Source organism: Salvelinus namaycush, chromosome 42, assembly GCF_016432855.1.
Source record: "Salvelinus namaycush isolate Seneca chromosome 42, SaNama_1.0, whole genome shotgun sequence".
Taxonomy (NCBI): Eukaryota; Metazoa; Chordata; class Actinopteri; order Salmoniformes; family Salmonidae; genus Salvelinus; species Salvelinus namaycush.
Genome location: NC_052348.1, coordinates 2985958 through 3009357, shown reverse-complemented (window position 1 = coordinate 3009357; position 23400 = coordinate 2985958).

Sequence of the window (23400 nt, the reverse complement as noted above, 5' to 3'; positions counted from 1 at the left end):
GTTTTGTTGTTTTTGTTCAAGTGTTCGTATTTATTAAAAGTATTATGAATACTTACCACGCTGCACCTTGGTCCTCTTCTCATTCTCCCGACGACGTTCGTTACAGAACTACCCAACTCCCAAAGCACCAAGCAGCGTGGAAGAATGGACTCCTGGACATGGGAGGAAATATTGGACGGCAAGGGACCCTGGGCACAGCCGGGAGAGTATCGCCGTCCAAAAGAGGAGCTGGAGGCAGCTAGAGCGGAGCGGCGACACTACGAGGAATTGGCTCGAGGTAACGTGCACGAGATGCAGCCCCAGAACTGTTTTTTGGGTGGGGGCACACGGGGAGATTGGCGGAGTCAGATAGGAGACCTGAGCCAACTCCCCGTGCTTACCGTGGCGAGAGAGTGACCGGGCATGCACCGTGTTATGCGGTGAAGCGCACGGTGTCCGCAGTGCGCATGCATAGCCCGGTGCGCTACATCGCTAGGTGTTTGGCCTGGTGTGGTTAACAATCAGAGGCAGCTGTCTGTCGTTGTCTCTGATTGAGAACCATACTTAGGTAGCCTCAATCCCACCTGTGCTTGGTGGGTAGTTGTTTTCTGTTTTGTGTATTGCACCTTGCAGAACTGTTCGTTTGTCGTTTTGTTGTTTTTGTTCAAGTGTTCGTATTTATTAAAAGTATTATGAATACTTACCATGCTGCACCTTGGTCCTCTTCTCCTTCTCCCGACGACGTTCGTTACAATCACAGACAAACTGAAATGGTCCACCCACACAGACAGTGTGCTGAAGAAGGCGCAACAGCGCCTCTTCAACCTCAGGAGGCTGAAGAAATGTGGCTTGTCACCTAAAATACTCACACACTTTTACAGATGCACAATTGAGAGCATCCTGTCGGGCTGTTTCACTGCCTGGTACGGCAACTGCACCGCCCACAGCCGCAGGGCTCTCCAGATGTCACGTGTCTGACCTTATTTCCTTTGTTTAGTATTTATTTAGTTGGTCAGGACGTGAGTTGGGTGGGTATTATCTATGTTGTCTGTTTCTATGTGGGGTTTTCTCGTTTGGCCTGATATGGTTCTCAATCAGAGGCAGCTGTCATTCATTGTCTCTGATTGGGAACCATATTTAGGTAGCCTGTTTTCTGTTGGGGTTGGTGGGTGATTGTCTATGTGTAGTGTTTGTGTCAGCACTATTGTTATTTAGCTTCACGGTTGTTTCTTTGTTGTTTTTGTAGTGTTCAGTTTCTTTCATTAAATAATGACGAACACTTACCTCGCTGCGTATTGGTCCTCCGATCCTTCTCGTTTCTCCTCGTCAGATGAGGAGGACGAAGACAGCCGTGACACCAGAGGGTGGTGCGGTCTGCACAACGCATCATGGTGGGGCAAACTACCTGCCCTCCAGGACACCTACAGCACCCGAAGTCACAGGAAGGCCAAAAAGATTGTCAAGGACAACAACCACCCAAGCCACTGCCTGTTCACCCCGCTACTATCTAGAAGGTGAGGTCAGTACAGGTGCATCAAAGCTGGGACCGAGAGACTGAAAAATAGCTTCTATCTCAAGGCCCATCATACTGTTAAACAGCCATCACTAACACAGAGAGGCATACAGACTTGAAATTATTGGCCACTCTAACAAATGGATCACTATTCGCTTTAATAATGCCACTTTAATAACGATGTTTACATATCTTGCATTACTCATCTCATATGTATATACTGTACTTAATACCATCTATTGCATATTGCCTTTGCTGCTCGGTCATTGCTCATCCATATATTTACATGTACATATTGTTTTCCAATCCCTTTACTTAGATTTGTGTGTATTAGGTAGTTGTTGTGGAATTGTTAGATTACTTGTTAGATATTGCTGCACTGTAGGAACTAGAAGCACAAGCATTTCGCTACACTCGCAATAACATCTGCTAATCATGTAAATGTGACCAAAAAATGTTGATTTGATTTACCTCTCCCTGTCCTCCCCATCATCCCACTAAATCACGACCAGGCTGCGTTGGTTCCACTGTCCTCTGTTTCAGTAGGCCATAATAGAGTGTTTTACGATGCTTTAATGCTGAGTGTCGTGCCGGCGGTAATAGACCTCAGCCTTCATTGGGAGTTAATGGAAGCTAGTGTTTTACTGGCACTGGACCACACAACTCAGGCCCACTGGGAGATCCAAAATGGTGGCGAAGGGAGGAAGTGGTGCCACCCATTGTATTCTCAGGCCTGCTTGAAGATCCAAAATAGTGATGAAAAGAAGAAGCGGGGCCACCTAAAACTATACTGAACAAAAATATGAACACAATATGCAACAATTTCAACAAATTTACTGAGTTACAGTTCATATATGGAAATCAGTCAATTTAAATAAATAAATTAGGCCATAATCTATGGATTTATTTCACATGACTGGGGAGCAGGGCCCAGCCAATCAGAATTAGTTTTAAGGGCTTTATTACAGACAGAAATAATACTGATGATCAGTTTCATCAGCTGTCCATGTGGCTGGTCTCAGCCTATCCTGCAGGTAAAGGAGCCGGATGTGGAGGTCCTGGGCTGGCATGGTTACATGTGGTCTGCGGTTGTTAAGCTGTTTGGATGTTCTGCCAAATTCTCTAAAATGATGTTGGAGGCGGCTTATGGTAGAGAAGTGAACATTAAGTAATCTGACAACAGCTCTGATGGACATTCCTGCAGTCAGCATGCCAATTGCACGCTCCCTCCGAACTTGAGACACCTGTGACATTGTGTTGTCTGACAAAACTGCACATTTTAGAGTGCCATTTAATTGTCCCCAGCACAAGTTGCACCTGTATAATGATCATGCTGTTTAATCAGCTTCTTGATATGCCACACCTGTCAGGTGGATGGATTATCTTGGCAAAGGAGAAATGCTCACTGACAGGGATGTAAACAAATTTATTCACAATTTAGAGAAATAAGCTTTTTTTGTGCGACTGAAAAATGTCTGGGTTCATTTTATTTCAGCTCATGAAACATGGGACCAACAAATGAAATCAAATTGTATTGGTCACATACACACGATTAGCAGATGTTATTGTGAGTGTCGCGAAATGCTTGTGCTTCTAGTTCCGACAGTGCAGCAATATCCTACATGTAATCTAACAATTCCCCAATAACTACCTAACACTTCACATTTACACTTTACATTACGTTGAGTTTATATTTGTGTTCAGTATATATGCCCTGTGTCCCTATTGTCAGTCCTTTTCTCCCAAGTGTGGACTGGTGGTGGATATTAGTGTTTCATATAAATGATATTCTTCATGGATGGACGTACCAATCCCAGGTTGCCCCTTGTAAGGACGTCTTGCTAGATCAGTGCTGTAAAGCAAGGCCATCATCCGCCATCATCACCATGGGGAAAAACATCATCTTAACACCTATTAGTGCCTGCACTGTGGGTGAAGATATCCCATTCACGCTGTGTTTGCTGGAGCGAGATGAAAACATTCTGCATGGATCTCCACACACACACACACACAAAACACACACACACACACACACACACACACACACACACACACACACACACACACACACACACACACACACACACACACACACACACACACACACACACACACACACACACACACACACACACACACACACACACCACAGACTGCCTCCTCTCATCCCTAACAACCTGTAGCGGAAACATGCTGGGTAAGGAGAGAGCGAAGGAGAGGAGGGAGGAATGGATGGAGGGTATTGAAGAGAAGGGGACAGAGAATAGGTTTGTGGAGGGGAGACGGGTTAGAGACAGAGAAATGCAGAGAGAGAAATAGAACTGTAATGGAATGCCAGCAGCCTCTCAGCCTGCTGGTTTCATACATTTGGATGGGCTGTATCATTTTCCGAGATGAGTGTGTGTGGGCCGTGTGTGTGTGGTCAATCAGCCTCAGACAGGTCGTTTCCTCCCACTGATTCGGCCGATAGTAGGCAACGAGCCACACTCTCCATCTCCCTCGGAGATTGACTAGTCATGTCCAGTACGTGTATATGTGTGTCCAGCTATGCCAGCTAAGTCTAACCCACAGTCAGCCAGCGGCAATGTCAGTGAAGTCAAATATGAAGACTACTTATCATATTCACAGTACACTGTGGGCAGCCGCGGCTCGTGTGGGAGAAAATACACATTCTGTCCATTATTATCTAGGTGTTATCTGAGGTCAAAAAGTTTTGTGCAGCATGAGTAATCGTGACCTTTACTCCATATCTGTGTTTGACACTTTGTAAAACAATCGTATTGAGTTGTAGAATGATATTAGCATGTATTGTCATGGGTTAATATCCTACCAATCCAACGATTGACATTCTGCCATTATTATTTTGTCACAAGCAAACATTTCCCATAATTTTCTTTCCAAAGTTGACAATAAAGCTTCTAGGATTGTATCAAAAGGGGTTGCCTCAAGGAGAGGCAACTGAACTATGGGACAGTGTATTTATCTTAGGCTGCCTCCAAAATGGCACCCTATTCCCTAGTAGTGCATTGCCTTTGACCAGGGCCCTGGTTAAAAGTAATGCACTACATAGAGAATAGGGTGCCATTTGGGACGTAGACTCACATCGAAGGTCGTGGAAAGAAGCTTCAAGGATTCTCTCTTCTTTCCCCTCTCAATGTTGTTGACTCCTTTGTCCCTGCAGAGCGGAAGTCAAGTGTATATTTCACTGTCTATGTCCCTGAATATAGCAGCAGTGCATCTGCCTTGAGTTGAGTCATTTATTGTCCATGTGTAGTTACAGGCGCTGCAGTATTCTGGCAGGTGGCTGTCAAGGCTACATCCGAAATGGCAACTTATAACCTATATAGTGCACTACTTTTGATCAGAGCCCTATGTACAATGTTACCCAGTGTTGATTTGTCAGTGTAACATTTCTAGTGTAGATTCAAGACTCTCTAAGAGTGAAACACTCAGTGGTGTAAAATAACCCCAATGTTTGTGTTAATAACCAGTGTTGAGTGTGATTGTGTAAATTTTACTCTGTGGAGAGTGAAACATTCCCATCAAAACCACAGCCCAATTATCATATTTCCCAGCATCCTCTACCGCAGCAAGATTCTTTAGTATAGTTTTTTGTATACCTGTGTTTTTGCATGTACATTGATTGATGTATCAAGCTTATGCTACATAAAGATAAATAAAAATACATTTTTCTAAACTAATGCAATCAGTTAGTTAGATTTATTGCACCCATTACCGAAATGGTTGTTCCAGTTTAAATTATTTAGGTAGTCTCCTTTATCCATGTTCCAAAAATGTCCAACTGTCGGATGTCCTAACTCTGGCTGGATTCCAATTGGAATGACATATCACTTTGCAAACCAGCTTAATGTGACTTGCAGGCCTGATGGGTCCAAAAAACCAGGAGGCTCCTAACCCCATCAAAGTAAGGCCTTGTAATATATGTAATGGATTGTCATGAACAGTTACATTTTAATTATAAACTGGGTGGTTCGAATGCTGATTGGCTGACAGCCGTGGTATATCAGACATTATACCACGGGTATGACAAAACATTTAATTTTACTGATCTAATTACGTTGGTAATCAGTTTATAATAGCAATAAGGCACGAGGGGGTGTGGTATATGGCCAATATACCACGGCTAAGGGCTGTATCCAGGCACTCAGCCATGCGTCGGGCCTAAGAACAGCCCTTAGCCATGGTATATTGGCCATATACCACACCCCCTCGTGCCTTATTGCTTAATGATAACATTCACCTACAGTAGGATCTCACTTGGTGAAGTACACAGGGCTGAAAATGAAAGAATTCTACAACCATTCACTTGAAAAGGCAAGGCACACTGGAAAATTAGATCCGTTATTTTTGGCCACCCACGAGTGGAAGGGTTCTACTAAGCTAGATGGAATTATTTTTAGAATAATTAGATTTCTTTGCATTTTTCAACTGGTACCGGGGAACCTTTAGATTAGTCTTGTGAGGCCTGTGGGCGTCCTAGAGCAGAACAACCGACATGTACATGTTCGTAAGAGTCTCACCTTTCCACAGAGTGGTCATTAGTGTGTAGCCCAAACTGTTCAGACGCTTCAGACAGAAGTTGGCAGATCGGCTGTACCAACTTTAGACGAGTCAAGAAGCTTGTGGGGGTCGTAGTGCAAAACGGACTACACAACCGTGTTCGTGAGAGTCTCATCTTTCTAGAGAGGGGTCATAATAGTTCAGACGCTACAGAAAATAAGACCGATTTTCTGGATGCCTCATGGTCTGACAAACACCGCTCCAGCTCTTTCACCTTTCACCGCAGATGCGGTGTGTGACATAGGCGGTTGGATGCAGTTTGCGTAGGTGAATTGAGATACATCCAATGCAAAACAAACTGATATCTCTAGCTTAAACTGATGGGGGATTTTTGTATTATGTTAATTTGATTTCCACGGGGCGCAGACATCGAACCTTAGGGGGTTAACCCTATGGTCAAGAAATTTGAACCTCTCGGTGTAATGGTTAAAAATACTAAATGAGGTGTTATTGCATAATACCATTGGTGTAAACTATAAACACTTCCTAGTGTTAAAAATAATGTGAGGTGTTTTTGTATAACATTGAAAGTGTTAATTTCCTAATGTTGACAAAGTGTAACAGTGTCAGCAATAAGCACAGTGTTAATTTAACACTCAAGTGTGGGCCCGTATCGACACTGTCCCAGTGTTAAATGTAATGTTTTGATTTGCTTTGTGGGAATATATAGGGAAGAGGTTGTCATTTTGGACGCAGCCCAAGTCTCTATGTGAGATCTTCTTTTAATACCCCCTAAGAGCTATTTATTTCGGGTTTTTGTGGGATTCGTAGAAGGAAACTTCACCACTCTATGTTTAACATACAGTACAGTGACAGTACCCATATAACGCATGAGGCTGTGAGAGACTCAAGGCTGTGAGTGCAGGATTTTAGAAGGCTAACTGTCGGCTAGCATAGCATCATGGTCTGTCCTTCAGCTTTTACAAGGCTGGGCTCTATTAGCAACAACATAAACAAACAGAGGAAATAGGAACAGGTCTGTGTCTCAATTGGCACCCTGTTCACCTTTTAGTGCACTACTTTTGACAAGGGCCCCTTTTCTTTGGGACAAAGACCATTGAAATGGCTGACCTAGCCATAACCAAGCAAAGGGGTTGTCTTCACGGACATTTCTTGTTATACAACTAGTTTTTCCAATGGAATATTTAAGGCATACAATAGCATTTCTTTTATATGAATGGATTACATATTCTCTTTTGTTTCCATTTTTGAAATGTGTCCCCTAAGGAAGACTTTGGGGATTTGTATTCATAAGTTCAACACCACAAAAGGAGGGGGACAATGGGTTCTCGATGGGACGACAGCCGCCGCATAAAAACAGAAGTGATGAATGAAAACCAATAGACAAAAGTTGCTGAAGCAAGAGAAGCTCACAAATGCTATTGTGTGTGTGTGTGTGTGTGTGTGTGTGTGTGTGTGTGTGTGTGTGTGTGTGTGTGTGTGTGTGTTTGCGTCTGTATAGAGGGGGGTCTTTCAAAAAGTGTGCTGCATGCAGGGAATCTCAGTGGCTGAAATTCACTTAGCAAACCAAGTGCTTTGAATGAATCCGAGGGCTGTGGGAGTTTGCAAGCCAAATGTCCTCCTCTCCATATTGTTAGGGAGGGGGCTAGAAAGACGTCCTCTCAGTGACAGATGATAGGGGATGCGGTGTCATCAAGTTAAGTTAGCTGTCTCCCTTTGGCACTCATCGCTAGCTTTAAAAAAAATGGTGGGTTAAGGATGCTAGGCGTTTATTGAGAGGTACATGCATCGAGTTCCCGTGGAAATCAGTCACTGGGCCCTTCAGGAACCCATGGAGTTTGCGTCCTAAATTTCACCCTATTCCCTATATACTGCACTAAGTAGCACACTATATAGGGAAATAGGGTGGCATTTGGGACAAACTAAGAGTTGAGACAGCTTAATGGAAGGGGTTCAGCAGGGGACCCAGCCAACTGTGCTTTGTCAGAATTCCTTTGTTTAGGATCTGTCACGTGTGCTCCCTCCCTCACCAGGCTGCTCGTTATGGTGCACACCTTTCACCATCGTTACGCTCACCTGGCATCATCAGACTCACCTGGACTCCATCACCTCCCTGATTACCTTCCGTATATATGTAAATCCCTTTATCCCATTGTTTCTGTTCCAGTGTTTAGTCTGTGCGTTGTTCGTATTTCTTGTTTTATGTTGTGTTTATTTATTTAAACACTCACTCCCTGAACTTGCTTCCCGACTCTCAGCGCACATTGTTACAGAATAACGCCACAACTAAGGGAGGCATCAGGGAGTGTTTGTTTAGTTTTTTTTGTCAGTGTAAATGACGTCAGGTTCAGGAGCCATTACAGGCTCTCATGCCTCAGCCACATCGCCAGGCTCCCCTGATTCGTCCGGCTTGTCAGGCTCTCATGCCTCAGCCGGATCGCCAGGCTCCCCTGCCTCAGCCGGCTCGTCAGGCTCTCACGCCTCAGCCGGATCGCCAGGCTCCCCTGCCTCAGCCGGCTCGTCAGGCTCTCGTGCCTCAGCCACATCGCCAGGCTCCCCTGCCTCAGCCGGATCGTCGGGCTTTCATGTCTTCGCCGGATCACTAGGCTCACCTGCTTCCACCGGGTCATCAGGCTCTCATGCCTCAGCCGGATCTCCAGGCTCCCCTGCCTGAGCCGGTCCGTCAGGTTCCCGCACCCCAGCCGGCGACAGGTTCTTGCCCATCAGCAGGGGTGACCTGTCCGCTCCTCATCCCCGGGATCATCTTTTTGGTCGGCGTCCTGCGGCTGGATCTGCTCGTCGGGGAGGGGGTACTGTCACGTGTGCTCCTTCTCCGGCCTCTAGGTCACCAGGCTGCTCGTTATGGCGCACACCTGTCACCATCGTTACTCGCACCTGAGCATCATCAGACTCACCTGGACTCCATCACTTCCCTGATTAACTTCCCTATATATGTCACTCCCTTTGGTTCCTTCCCCAGGCGTCATTGTTTCTGTTTCATGTCTGTGTGCTGTTAGTGTTTCTTGTTTTGTGTTATGTTCCGTTTCCCGACTTCCCGACTCTTAGCGCACATCGTTACAGGATCCATCGCACCAGACAATAGTGTCGTGTGTGTGTAAGTTCGCCTCTGAATACTGTAGTTTGTGCCACACCAAGCCCAACTTAACAACAATTTCTAGCAAAGAACACTTTGAAACTTTTCCATAACAAACCTCAATGAAAAGTCTGTCTTGTGTGGTAGGACTGTGTAATGTTGTACGCTCCAAAGTTATTTTCTTTCACAAAGAATCTCCTCACTTCAACCCAAAACGTTTCGCATAACGCTTTGTATTCTCTGATCGGAGCAAGATGAAGGAAGTGGTTATGGTCCATTTGTAATCAGACAGCGTTATGAGAAATGATTAGAAAGCTTCTTAACTTTGAGCCATAAAGAAATATAATTCCCATTAAAGCTTTTAATGATGTCTTACTCTACAACAGCAGGGAGCATCACAGAGCCTGGCGAGTATAATAAATAAGTGTTTTATGGGCGCGTGTGTGTGTGTGTGCACGGCATGGGTGTGCGCTTTTGTTTTAGAACCCCATCCCATTCTGCTGAGATGCACATTTTTCCAGACGCGTCATGTGCTATGAATTAATAAACATCTGGAAGCGAATTAATATACTGTTGTTGTACATGACCAGATTCCCCAGGTGATTTTTTCCCACATCTATCTGAATGCTGACGTCTTCACCCTATTTTGGATGAATAAATGGATACATTTATATTACTGATGTGCATATTCCTATTTGATTATGGAACATCAAAATGGAATAGTCCTTCCTATTACTTCATGTTTTCAATAAATCTACTGATCGATAATAACCAATGCATCAGATTTAACTAACAATGACAGCTATTTGATTGTGGATCATCAAAATTGAATCGTTCCTATTACTTGCTATATGCTGAGAGAGAGGGAGAGAGAGAAAGAGAGAGAGAGGGAGAGAAAAGGCCTTATGTGAAGCCATGTATGTTTTTACTGTTATATGCACAGTAATTGTGTTGACAGCTCGTTATTGTTTACATTTCTTCCGAAAGTGTGTAAGCGAGAATTCTCAGGGAATGTTGCTTGTCAGTGCACTACCGACAGAATATACTGTATGCAAAAGCTAATATTTGCTAACGGTACACTATGTATTTTTTACATACAGTAGTGGCAGTTGATAGCAGTAAACTGAAGGTTAGAGAGGCGGCCCGGTAGCCGGAGGGTTGTATATGTGCTAATATGTGCTACTTACCTCTGTTTTTTTTTCTCCCAGCGTGTGTTGTATGTTTTGCTGCATGTCAAGTTGAGTACTGTACCAGCAAAATAGAGAAAATATCTGTGCAAATAGACCAATAAAGGTTGTATGTATTTTTAGTTAGTGTACTAGAACAACAGCAAGAGTAAACATGAAGTACAGTGCGATACGGAGTAGTCAATGGGATTCAGCAACATTATCGACATGATCAATGAACTTACATTACTTTTCAATGATGATTTAATAACACTCATCCACACATGCTGTTTTCAAATACACAGTCTTTTTTTTATGTTGATGGGAGACATTCGATGGATATATAAGTGTGTTCCGTTCAATGTACAAGCCCAAAGAAATCTATTCAAAGCTTGTTTGGCTTGTTTAACTTCGGGGATATTATCTGCATCCCAAATGGCCCCCTATTTGCTATGTAGTGTACAACTTTTGAACAGAGCCCTATTGGCCCTGGTCAAAAGAAGTGCACTATATATGGAATTAGGGGGACATTTGGGAAACAGCCAGGTAATGATGATGAAACAGACAGAAACAATTAAGTTGTTCCTCATGTTTTTAGCAATGCCATGTGGATAATCGTTTTCTCGGAAAATAAAAGTTATTTGTTGCTAGGTAGAAGTGTCACGCCCTGACCTTAGATATCTCTGTTTTTCTATATATTTTGGTTAGGTCAGGGTGTGACTAGGGTGTGTACGCTAGTTTTTGTATGTCTAGGGGTTTTTGTATGTCTATGTTGGCCTGATATGGTTCCCAATCAGAGACAGCTGTTTATCGTTGTCTCTGATTGGGGATCATATTTAGGTAGCCATTTTCCTCATTTGTGTTGTGGGATCTTGTCTATGTATAGTTGCCTTAGTGCACATCAGTAGCGGTTCGTTTGGTTGTTTGTTGTTTTGTTCAGTGAGTTTCAGTTTATTAAAAATATGTGGAACTCTACTCACGCTGTGCCTTCATCTCATCCTTATAACGAACGTGACAAGAAGATTCATAGACAAGTGAAGCTTCACGTCCAAAAGGAAAAACATTGAAAACTTTGAGACTTTTCTTTTAAATGATACATAGATTCATAGTTTGAGTGCTTTTAATAAACTGTGTTGTAGAGATGACAATCTCCCAACGGAGGACCAGAGACGTATAAATCATTAATGATCCCTCTGTCCTTGTTTTTGATCTCTTTCTTTCTTTCTTTTTCTATACCTCTCTCCCTCTTTCTCCATCCCACTCTGTGTTCTCTCATTCTTAACAGCTCTGAGAAACGCCTCTGTGTCTGTCTGTTGGCCTCTCTCTCTCGGGGAGTGAGTGGATTCTGGCTCTAGTACCCCGTGTGTCATGCTGGCTGTATCACATACTATGAGGATGAGAAAATAGATATTCACCCTCAATCCTCGTTTCTGTTCCGTAGGCAGATAACGTTGAACAAAGATTTCTGTTTTCCCTACGGTGTGCCTCACGGAATACAGCCATTCATTTTGGTTCAACTACTGTGTCAGGAAACTGCTGCAAACAAGGAAAACGGCCAGGAATATTGAATCCCTCAGGGTTAGCCTATCTTATTCTTCTGATAACACTGAGTTTCTGTCTTTCCTAGAGCCTGGCTGACAGGTATCAGAGCAGGGTTGGCCATTGCTTCTACATTATGCAGATTGGCAGTGTCCCAGAACAATGGCATGGCATGAATCATTCATGCTGCAAAAGCTGACACAGCAAGGGTGTGTGTCTGTGTCTCTCTCTCTCTCTGTGTGTGTGTGTGTGTGTGTGTGTGTGTGTGTGTGTGTGTGTGTGTGTGTGTGTGTGTGTGTGTGTGTGTGTGTGTGTGTGTGTGTGTGTGTGTGTGTGTGTGTCTGAATGTAAGTACGAGCATGTGTGTGTTCTGGGCTCATGGTCCCTTAGGGTGTCTGCACTGACGTAGATGTCCACAATCCTCTCCTCAGCGTCACCTTTGTCAGATTTGACCTTCTTGGTCACATCTGTCTTGTCATCAATATATGTTGTCCCCAGAAGAAAGGGAAATGTAAAAGTAACATGAAGGTTGAGGTTGGGACATGTTCTTTTCCTTTTCATCTGTTTATTTGTGTAGACTTACCAGACCTGGGTTTAAATCCTATATGAAATAATTTAAAATACTTAATACTCAAGGCTGTAATCTCTGCCAAAGGTGCTTCACCAAAGTGATGAATTAGGGGTTTGAATACTTATGTAAATGTCATATTTCAGTTTTTTTTTTTTTTTTTTGGCAAAAATATATAAAAACCTGTTTTTGCTTTGTCATTATGGGGTATTGTGTGTAGATTGATGAGGGGGGAAAACTATGTAATCCATTTTAGAATACGGCTGTAACGTAACAAAATGTGGAAAAAGTCAAGGGGTCTGAATACTTTCTGAATGCACTGTTTATCTTTTTCTGATTCCTGAGTCGACCGTGTGGACTTACCAGACCTGGTTTCAAATGCTTTATGAAATCATTTAAAATACTTAAGCTGTGCTTGATTGAGCTTGCCTGTTGCAATATAAAATCTCCAGACAGGCTACTAAAGCAAATGCTTAAAGTATTTTAAATATGTCAAGTAGTGTTTGAACCCAGGTCTGGCACATCTGATGTGCACTTATAAGGAGATGACTATCATAATAACCTCAAGGTGTGTGTGTGTGTGCGTGCGTGCGAGAGAAAGAGAAAGAGTTTGCCTCTGAATACTGTAACCACACCAAGCCCAACTAAACAACAATAATTTCGAACAAAGAACATTTCAAACTTTTCCAACACGAACCTCAATGAAAAGCCTGTCTTGTGTGTTAGGACTGTGTAATGTTGTACGCTCCAAAGTTATTGTCTTCTCCTCACTTCAACCCAAAATATTTCAGATAAACAATAAAGTAGGTTAACATGCTTCTCAGCTTCACCTCATTTCGGTTCCAGAACGTTGGTTATGTCCTGATTCTCCACCGTTTTCCAGAAGTGTGCACTTGCACACTCACTGTCATGGATTTAAAAGCATAGGATTGGTGTAAGCAATGTCTGGAACAAGTTTCAACCATTGTAATATCCATGCCAGATAGTATGCAAGTGCCCACTTCTAAAAGGAGGATGGAGAATTGGGAGTGAGCCCTTTTTTGTGTTACAGTACCTATAATATGGGCTTCCCGCAGCGTGGCAAACACAGTGCACAAGTAGTCCAATCATGTTCCCAGCATGAGGCCCCTTCATCGTCTATTGAATCACATTATTACTCCACACATGGTCACACTCATCACTGGTTGCATCCAAAATGGCACCTATAGGGGGCTCTATAGGGCTGTGGTCAAAAGTAGTGCATTTTGCAGGGAATAGGGTGCCATTTGTGACAAACTAAAAATGTTCTTGGGAAAAGCAGACCTTTCCCTACAAAATCATGTGTAAGTTAAATTGAACCAAACACTATTTGAAATAAGCAATGTATTCGAAGGGTAAACAACTGAAGTGAAAGCAAGAAATATAGAAATATAATATAATTCCCATAGCTTCACCTATGTCAAACTTTACCTTCTTGGTCACACCTGGCTTGTCATCAATGGCCTCAGACATTTTCAACAATTAACCTTAAAATCCTCATCAATCTACACACAATACCCCCTAATGACAAAAAAAACTGGTTTTAAGAAATGTGATCAAAAAATAAAAACAAATAAATGAAAATATCTTATTTACATAAGTATTCAGACCCTTTGCTATCAGATTCGAAATTGAGCTCAGGTGCATCCTGTTTCCATTGATCATCCTTGAGAGGTTTCTACAACTTGATTGGAGTCTACCTGAGGTAAATTCAATTGATTGGACAGGATTTGGAAAGGCACATACCTGTCTATCTAAGGTCCCACAGTTGACAGTGCATGCCAGAGCAAAAATCTAGCCATGAGGCCGAATGGATTTTCCATAGAGCTCCGTGACAGGATTGCATATGTCTGCAGCATTGAAGGTCATGAAGAACAGAGTGGCCTCCATCATTCTTAAATGGAAGAAGTTTGGAACCACCAAGACTCTTCCTTGAGCTGGCCGCCTGGCCATAATGAGCAATCGAGGGAGAAGGGCCTTGGTCAGGTAGGTGACCAAGAACCCAATGGTCACTCTGACAGAGCTCCAGAGTTCCTCTGTGGAGATGGAAGAACCTTCCTGGAGGACAAACATCTCTGCAGCACTCCACCAATCAGGCCTTTATGGTTGAGTGGCCAGACGAAAGCCACTACTCAGTAAAAGGCACATTTGCAAAAAGGCACCTCAAGGACTCTCAGACCATGAGAAACAAGATTCTCTGGTCTGATGAAACCAAGATTGACCTGCATTGGCCTGCATGCCAAGTGTCATGTCTGGAGGACATGGCACCATGGCACCATCCCTACGGTGAAGCATGGTGGTGGCAGCATCATGCTGTGGGGATGTTTTTCAGCGGCAGGGAATGGGAGACTAGTCAGGATCGAGGGGGTGGGGGGTGGTGGTAGGGGTGTTACTTGGATGTTGGTGGCCTGGCAGTTGGGGATAGGTCGCTGGTTTGGGTCCCTAATTTGACTTATTGGGAGTTCTGTCAACGCGCCCTTGGTTGCTGGTTGCTCCTGTGGGTCACACTGGATGGGGCCATTCCCAAGAAGACTCAAGGCTGTAATCATTGCCAAGGTGCTTCAACAAAGTACTGTGTAAAGGCTCTGAATACCTTGTCATTATGGGGTATTGTGTGTAGATTGATGCAGCTTCATTAAATAGTACCCCCAAAACACCAGTCTCAACTTCAACAGTGAAGAGGCGACTCCGGGATGCTGGCCTTCTAGGCAGAGTTCCTCTGTCAAGTGTCTGTGTTCCTTTGCACATATTAATCTTTTATTTTTATTGGCCAGTCTAAGATATGGCTTTTTCTTTGCAACTCTGCCTAGAAGGTCAGCATCCCGGAGTCGCCTCTTCACTGTTGACGCTGAGACCGGTGTTTTGTGGGTACTATTTAATGAAGCTACCAGTTGAGGACTTGTGAGGAATCTGTTTCTCAAACTAGATACTCTAATGTACTTGTCCTCTTGCTCAGTTGTGCATCGGGGCCTCCCACTACTCTTTCTATTCTGGTTAGAGCCAGTTTGCGCTGTTCTGTGAAGGGAGAAGTACACAGCGTTGTACGAGATCTTCAGTTTCTTGGCAATTTCTCGCATGGAATAGCCTTTATTTCTCAGAACAAGAATAGACTGATGAGTTTCAGAAGAAAGGTCTTTGTTTCTGGCCATTTTGAGCCTGAAATCAAACAGTCAGGAGTCAAGGTAAGACCCAGATGCAGACTGTCAAAGTAACAATGTTTATTGTGGCAACAGGGGCAAGCAAAGACAGGTCAAGGAAGGCAGGGGTCGAAAATCCAGGCTAAGGCAAAGGTACTGGACGACAGGCGGACTCAGGGTCAGGGACAGGCAGAGTTCAGTATTCCAGAGGTCGAGCAAAGGTACAGGACGGCAGGGAGGCCAGGCGGGCGGGGACAGGGTCAGGAAAGGCAAATGTCAAAAACCAGGGAGACGAGGAAAGAGAGGCTGGGAAACAATAGGATCTGACAGGAAAGACGCTGGTTAGCTTGAACGCACAAGAACAACTGGCAACAAATAGACAGAAAACACAGGTATAAATACACAAGGGATAATAGGGAAGATGGGCAACACCTGGAGGGGGGTGGAGACAAGCACAAGGACAGGTGAAACAGATCAGGGCGTGACACGAACCCACAAATGCGGACAATCTCAGTTTGTTTCACAGATGTTGTTGTTGCATTTGGCACAATAACTTTAATGTGTGATGCAAATGCAACACATGCTAATCTTTACTGACGTTGTGTCCCTTGGACCATGGGGGGATGGGGCTGCGTGAGATATTGTAGCTACTGGGTAGAGGGGACATTCCCACTATAGGGTCACCATCTCAAGTGCAAAAGGTGGCAGTTCAAAATTGATGTTATGATGTTATTACAGTTCACATGTCTCCACTGTCCACCTTCATTGGTAATTGTCTAAGAGGTTTGGAGGGTTTATTTATTTATTTTTATTTCACCTTTATTTAACCAGGTAGGCTAGTTGAGAACAAGTTCTCATTTACAACTGCGACCTGGCCAAGATAAAGCAAAGCAGTTCGACACATACAACAACACAGAGTTACACATGGAGTAAAACAAACATACAGTCAATAATACAGAAGAAAAATAAATCTATATACAATGTGAGCAAATGAGGTGAGATAAGGGAGGTAAAGGCAAAAAAAGGCCATGGTGGCGAGGTAAATACAATATAGCAAGTAAAACAATGGAATGGTAGATTTGCAGTGGAAGAATGTGCAAAGTAGATATGGAAATAATGGGGTGCAAAGGAGCAAAATAAATAAATAAATACAGTAGGGGAAGAGGTAGTTGTTTCGGCTAAATTATAGATGGGCTATGTACAGGTGCAGTAATCTGTGAGCTGCTCTGACAGCTGGTGCTTAAAGCTAGTGAGGGAGATAAGTGTTTCCAGCTTCAGAGATTTTTGCAGTTCGTTCCAGTCATTGGCAGCAGAGGACTGGAAGGAAAGACGACCAAAAGAGGAATTGGCTTTGGGGGTGACCAGTGAGATATACCTGGAGCGCGTGCTACGAGTGGGTGCTGCTATGGTGACCAGTGAGCTGAGATAAGGCGGGGCTTTACCTAGCAGAGACTTGTAGATAACCTGTAGCCAGTGGGTTTGGAGACGAGTATAAAGCGAGGGCCAACCAACGAGAGCGTACAGGTCGCAATCGTGGGTAGTGTATGGGGCTTTGGTGACAAAACGGATGGCACTGTGATAGACTGCATCCAGTTTGTTGAGTAGAGTGTTGGAGGCTATTTTATAGATGACATCACCGAAGTCGAGGATCGGTAGGATTGTCAGTTTTACGAGGGTATGTTTGGCAGCATGAGTGAAGGATGCTTTGTTGCGATATAGGAAGCCGAATCTAGATTTAACTTTGGATTGGAGATGCATAATGTGAGTCTGGAAGGAGAGTTTACAGTCTAACCAGACCCCTAGGTATTTGTAGTGGTCCACGTATTCTAAGTCAGAGCCGTCCAGAGTAGTGATGCTGGACGGGCGAGCAGGTGCGGGCAGTGATCGGTTGAATAGCATGCATTTAGTTTTACTTGCGTTTAAGAGCAGTTGGAGGCCACGGAAGGAGAGTTGTATGGCATTGAAGCTCGTCTGGAGGTTAGTTAACACAGTGTCCAAAGAGGGGCCAAAAGTATACAGAATGGTGTCGTCTGCGTAGAGGTGTATCAGAGAATCACCAGCAGCAAGAGCAACATCATTGATGTATACAGAGAAGAGTCGGCCCGAGGATTGAACCCTGTGGCACTCCCATAGAGACTGCCAGAGGTCCGGACAACAGACCCTCCGATTTGACACACTGAACTCTATCAGAGAAGTAGCTGGTGAACCAGGCGAGGCAATCATTTGAGAAACCAAGGCTGTCAAGTCTGCCAATAAGAATGTGGTGATTGACAGAGTCAAAAGCCTTGGCCAGGTCGATGAATACGGCTGCGCAGTAATGTCTCTTATCGATGGAGGTTATGATGTCGTTTAGGACCTTGAGCGTGGCTGAGGTGCACCCGTGACCAGCTCTGAAACCAGATTGTATAGTGGAGAAGGTACGGTGGGATTCGGAATGGTCGGTAATCTGTTTGTTAACTTGGCTTTCGAAGACCTTAGAAAGACAGGGTAGGATAGATATGGGTCTGTAGCATTTTGGGTCTAGAGTGTCACCCCCTTTGAAGAGGGGGATGACCGCGGCTAGTAATAGGGGTTGCAACAATTTCGGCAGATAATTTTAGAAAGAGAGGGTCCAGATTGTCTAGCCCGGCTGATTTGTAGGGGTCCAGATTTTGCAGCTCTTTCAGAACATCAGCTATCTGGATTTGGGTGAAGGAGAAATGGTGGGTGCTTTGGCGGGTTTCTGTTGAGGGTGCCGGACAGTTGACCGGGGTAGGGGTAGCCAGGTGGAAAGCATGGCCAGACGTAGAGAAATGCTTATTGAAATTCTCAATTATCGTGGATTTATCGGTGGTGACAGTGTTTCCCAGCCTCAGAGCAGTGGGCAGCTGGGAGGAGGTGCTCTTATTCTCCATGGACTTTAAAGTGTCCCAGAACTTTTTTGAGTTAGTACTACAGGATGCAAATTTCTGTTTGAAAAAGCTAGCCTTAGCTTTCCTAACTGCCTCTGTATATTTGTTCCTAACTGAAAATTTGCATATCACGGGGGCTATTCGATGCTAATGCAGAACGCCACAGGAAGTTTTTGTGCTGGTCAAGGGCAGACAGGTCTGGAGTGAACCAAGGAGTATATCTATTCCTAGTTTTTTTATTTTATTGAATGGGGCATGCTTATTTAAGATGGTGAGGAAGGCACTTTTAAAGAATAGCCAGGCATCCTCTACTGACGGGATGAGGTCAATGTCATTCCAGGATACCCCGGCCAGGTCGATTAGAAAGGCCTGCTTGCAGAAGTGTTTCAGGGAGTGTTTGACAGTGATGAGGGGTGGTCATTTGGTCGCAGACCCATTACGGATGCAGGCAATGAGGCAGTGATCGCTGAGATCTTGATTGAAAACAGCAGAGGTGTATTGGGAGGGCGAGTTAGTTAGGATGACATCTATGAGGGTGCCCGTGTTTACGGATTTGGAGTTGTACCTGGTAGGTTCATTGATAATTTGTGTGAGGTTGAGGGCATCAAGCTTAGATTGTAGGATGGCCGGGGTGTTAAGCATGTCCCAGTTTAGGTCACCTAGTAGCACGAGCTCAGAAGATAGATGGGGGGAAATCAATTCACATATGGTATCGAGGGCACAGCTGGGGGCAGAGGGAGGTCTATAGCAAGCGGCAACAGTGAGAGACTTGTTTCTGGAAAGGTGAATTTTTAGAAGTAGAAGCTCGAATTGTTTGGGTACAGACTTGGATAGTAATACTGAACTCTGCAGGCTATCTTTGCAGTAGATTGCAACACCGCCCCCTTTGGCAGTTCTATCTTGGCGGAAAATGTTATAGTTGACGATGGAGATTTCAGGGTTTTTGGTGGTTTTCCTAAGCCAAGATTCAGACACGGCTAAGACATCCGGGTTGGCAGAGTGTGCTAAAGCAGTGAGTAAAACAAACCTAGGGAGGAGGCTTCTGATGTTAACATGCATGAAACCAAGGCTTTTTACGGTTACAGAAGAGAGAGAGAGAGAGAGAGAGAGAGAGAGAGAGAGAGAGAGAGAGAGAGAGAGAGAGAGAGAGAGAGAGAGAGAGAGAGAGAGAGAGAGAGAGAGAGAGAGAGAGAGAGAGAGAGAGAGAGAGAGAGAGAGAGAGAGAGAGAGAGAGAGAGAGAGAGAGAGAGAGAGAGAGAGAGAGAGAGAGAGAGAGAGAGAGAGAGAGAGAGAGAGAGAGAGAGAGAGAGAGAGAGAGAGAGAGAGAGATTGATTGAACATCCTGAGATGATTGCTGAGAGAGGAGGATGACGGCTGAGGGTGATATACTGTGTTGGTTGTTCTCAGAGGGAGATGATTAGTGTGTCCTGTATTGGTTGAGTGAGAGCTGATTGGTTATGTCTGTTGTGTGTCAATAGGATGCAGTGTTTTGATTATTGAAATTGTTTGTGTTATTCTGTTTAATTTGTTCCCAGGGGGAAGGGGAAGGCACCTAGGGAGTGCTTAGGCAAGAGGCCCCCGGGCATACATATACCCGTAGTATATTCACTGTCTAGGCACACTAGGTAAGACCTGGGTGGACCACCCCCTGTATTTTGGTTAGTGCACCAGGTGGTGATAAGTTAGGTGGGTAGGCAGGTAAGGTAGGAGAGGGGGCTTTGATATTTACTCTCTTTGCTTTGGTTCCGTCCAGCCCCTTTTCCCCATATTACCGTGTGGAGGAATAAATTCCTAGTAAATGGTAACTTCTCTGCCTTTTGTCATCCTTACTCGCACCTACAGTCCCATACCTCTCTCACTTCACGGGGAGTTGAGTTGTAGCAGGGTGTTGCGTTCCCTCTTCATAGAGGCGTGCGTAACAACCTCTACATCACCAGAGGAGAAGTAGGATAAGGGTACGGCTATACGAACTGGCCGTCTAGCACGTTCGGAACAGAGAGTAAAAGGAGCAGGTTTCTGGGCTCAAAAGCATAGTGTACAGACAAAGGTAAGGTAGGATGTGAGTACATTGGAGGTAAACCTAGGCATTGAGTAATGATGAGAGAGATATAGTCTCTAGAGACGTTTAAACCAGGTGATGTCATCGCATATGTAGGAGGGGGAACAACATGGTTGGTTAAGGCATATTGAGCAGGGCTAGAGGCTCTACAGTGAAATAAGACAGTAATCATTAACCAGGACAGTAATGGCCGAGGCATATTCATATTAGAGAGAGGCATGCGTAGCCAAGTGAACATATGGGTCCAGTGAGTGGTTGGGCTGACTGGGGACACGACGATTCAGACAGTTAGCAGGCCGATGCTAGCATAAGGGCCTTAGAAGGACGTCGCGATGGGGGAAAAGTCTGTTTTTGCCTCCTCGTGCGGTGACGTAGCTAGACCAGTCGTGGAATTAGTAGGATTCCAAGTAGCAGAGGGGTCCAAGTCCATTTGGCAAAATGGGTATAGTGGTCCAAGAGAACTGGCCGGTGGATCAGCTAACAGTCTAATATGCTATAGATAGCTAGCAGGCCGCGGTTAGCAGAATGGGCCTTCAGGGGACGTCGCACCTGAGGGGCCTGTTGGGATCCTCGGGCAGATTGTCGGTATTCCAGTCGTGAAGGATCGGCGGGGTTCCGGCAGTAGAAGGGGTCCGGATATTGTAGCCGAGGAGTGGGCTTCAGGAGTAGCCCAGGAACCCTAGCTGTGAGATGGGTCTAGCATGGGCTAGCCCCAGACTAGTTGGTGCTTGCTCCGGGACGGAAACGTTAGCCAGGAGTAGTCAACCCGGGTTGCGGTTAGCTAGCTACCATGATCCAGATGAAACAGTTCAGAGTTTGAGGTTGGAATCCGGAGGATATGGAGAGAAAAATAGGTCCAGTATGCTCTGGTTTGAAACTCGTTGTACTAACTGGCGAGAGCTTTCCGAGCTAAAGGTTAGCTGACTGATAGCTGATAGTTGGTAGCTAGTTAGCTAGCTTCAGTTGAGGTCTTCCAGTTCGGAGGTAAATAGAAATAATTTAGAAAAAAAGGGTGGGTGCTCCATACGTTAAGCAGCCAAGTTAACTATAGTGTACAGTATAGCCACGTTTTTAGGATAAATACTTTAAGAATGTAATTTAAATATCTATACAATTCCCATCGACAAAATAAATATAAATCCTATAGGAGAAAGAAACATTGAAATCCTTTAGGACCATATAGTATTCCAGCACAAGGATCCAATTAGAATCCCAAAGAAAAATCCTATCAGGTTTTGAAACCACTCCTTTTGGACTCAACTGGGATTCTATCCTATATGGTTTTATCTTATAGGACCCTTTAAGATTCCAATACAAAAATCCAATAGAAAATTCCTATCAGATTTTGGAACCACTCCTATTGGACTCCTATATGATTTTACAGTATATACAAATCCTGTCAGTGTGCTGGAGTCTGGTGTAGCGGTCTAAGCCCCTGCCTCTGGACTATGTATGTCACCTAGGCGACGTGGGTTTGAGCCCTGGTCCGTGCGCTTAACCACCTTCTGTGCCCATCTATATATCAGTCTCCCTATCTGTACTTACAACTGTCCTGTAAAATATACAGTAAAAGTGTTTTGGGATGAGGCCAACCCATACCAAACCAACTCAGTTGAGTTGAGGTCGGGTGATTGTGGAGGCCAGGTCATCTGATGCAGCACTCCTTCACTCTCCTTGGTCAAATAGCCCTTACACAGCCTGGAGGTGTGTTTTGGGTCATTGTCCTGTTGAAAAACAAATGATAGTCCCACTAAGCGCAAACCAGATGGGACGGCCTATCACTGCAGAATGCTGTGGTAGTCATGCTGGTTAAGTGTGCCTTGAATTCTAAATAAATCACTGACAGTGTCACCAGCAAAGCACCCCCACACCATCACACCTCCTCCTCCATGCTTCACGTTGGAAACCACACGTGCAGAGATGATCTGTTCACCTTCTCTGCATCTCACAAAGAGATGGTTGGACTTTAGACTTCGAAGACCAAAGGACAGATTTCCACCGGTCTAATGTCCATTCTTCGTTTTTCTTGAACCTAGAAAGTCTCTTCTTATTATTGATGTCCTTTAGTAGTAGTTTCTTTGCAGCAATTCAACCATGAAGGCCTGATTCTTGCAGTCTCCCCTGAACAGTTGATGTTGAGATGTGTCTGTTACTTGAACTCTGTGAAGCATTTATTTGAGCTGCAATCTGAGGCTGGTAACTCTAATGAACTTGTCCTCTGCAGCAGAGTTAACTTGGTCTTCCTTTCCTGTGGTGGTCCTCATGAGAGCCAGATATATCAGCTTAAAAAGGGTTTATTTACAACCTATAAAATGATGGGAATAGTGGCAGAGGAGAGTCTGAAATGTATTAAATATCCTAACCCTAAGCTATGTTCAATGTCAGCAGCAATTTACAGTGAGAAATGCTCCGACTGAAGTCATTCGGCTATGGGTTTTACAGCACTATAATAATGACAAGTTATATCCCCTTAAAAGGGGTTTATTTACAACCTCTGGGATATAACCTTGACTCGCCCCCAGCGACAGCCCCGAAACCTGAAGGATCTGGAGAAGGTCTGTATGGAGGAGTGGGCCAAAATCCCTGCTGCAGTGTGTGCAAACCTGGTCAAGAACTACAGGAAACGTATGATCTATGTAATTGCAAACAAAGGTTTCTGTACCAAATATTAAGTTCTGCTTTTCTGATTTTTCAAATAATTATGTCATGCAATAAAATGCAAATTAATTACTTAAAAATCATACAATGTGATTTTCTGGATTTTTTTAGATTCAGTCTCTCACAGTTGAAGTGTACCTATGATAAAAATTACAGACCTCTACATGCTTTGTAAGTAGGAAAACCTGCAAAATCGGCAGTGTATCAAATACTTGTTCTCCCCACTGTATATACAT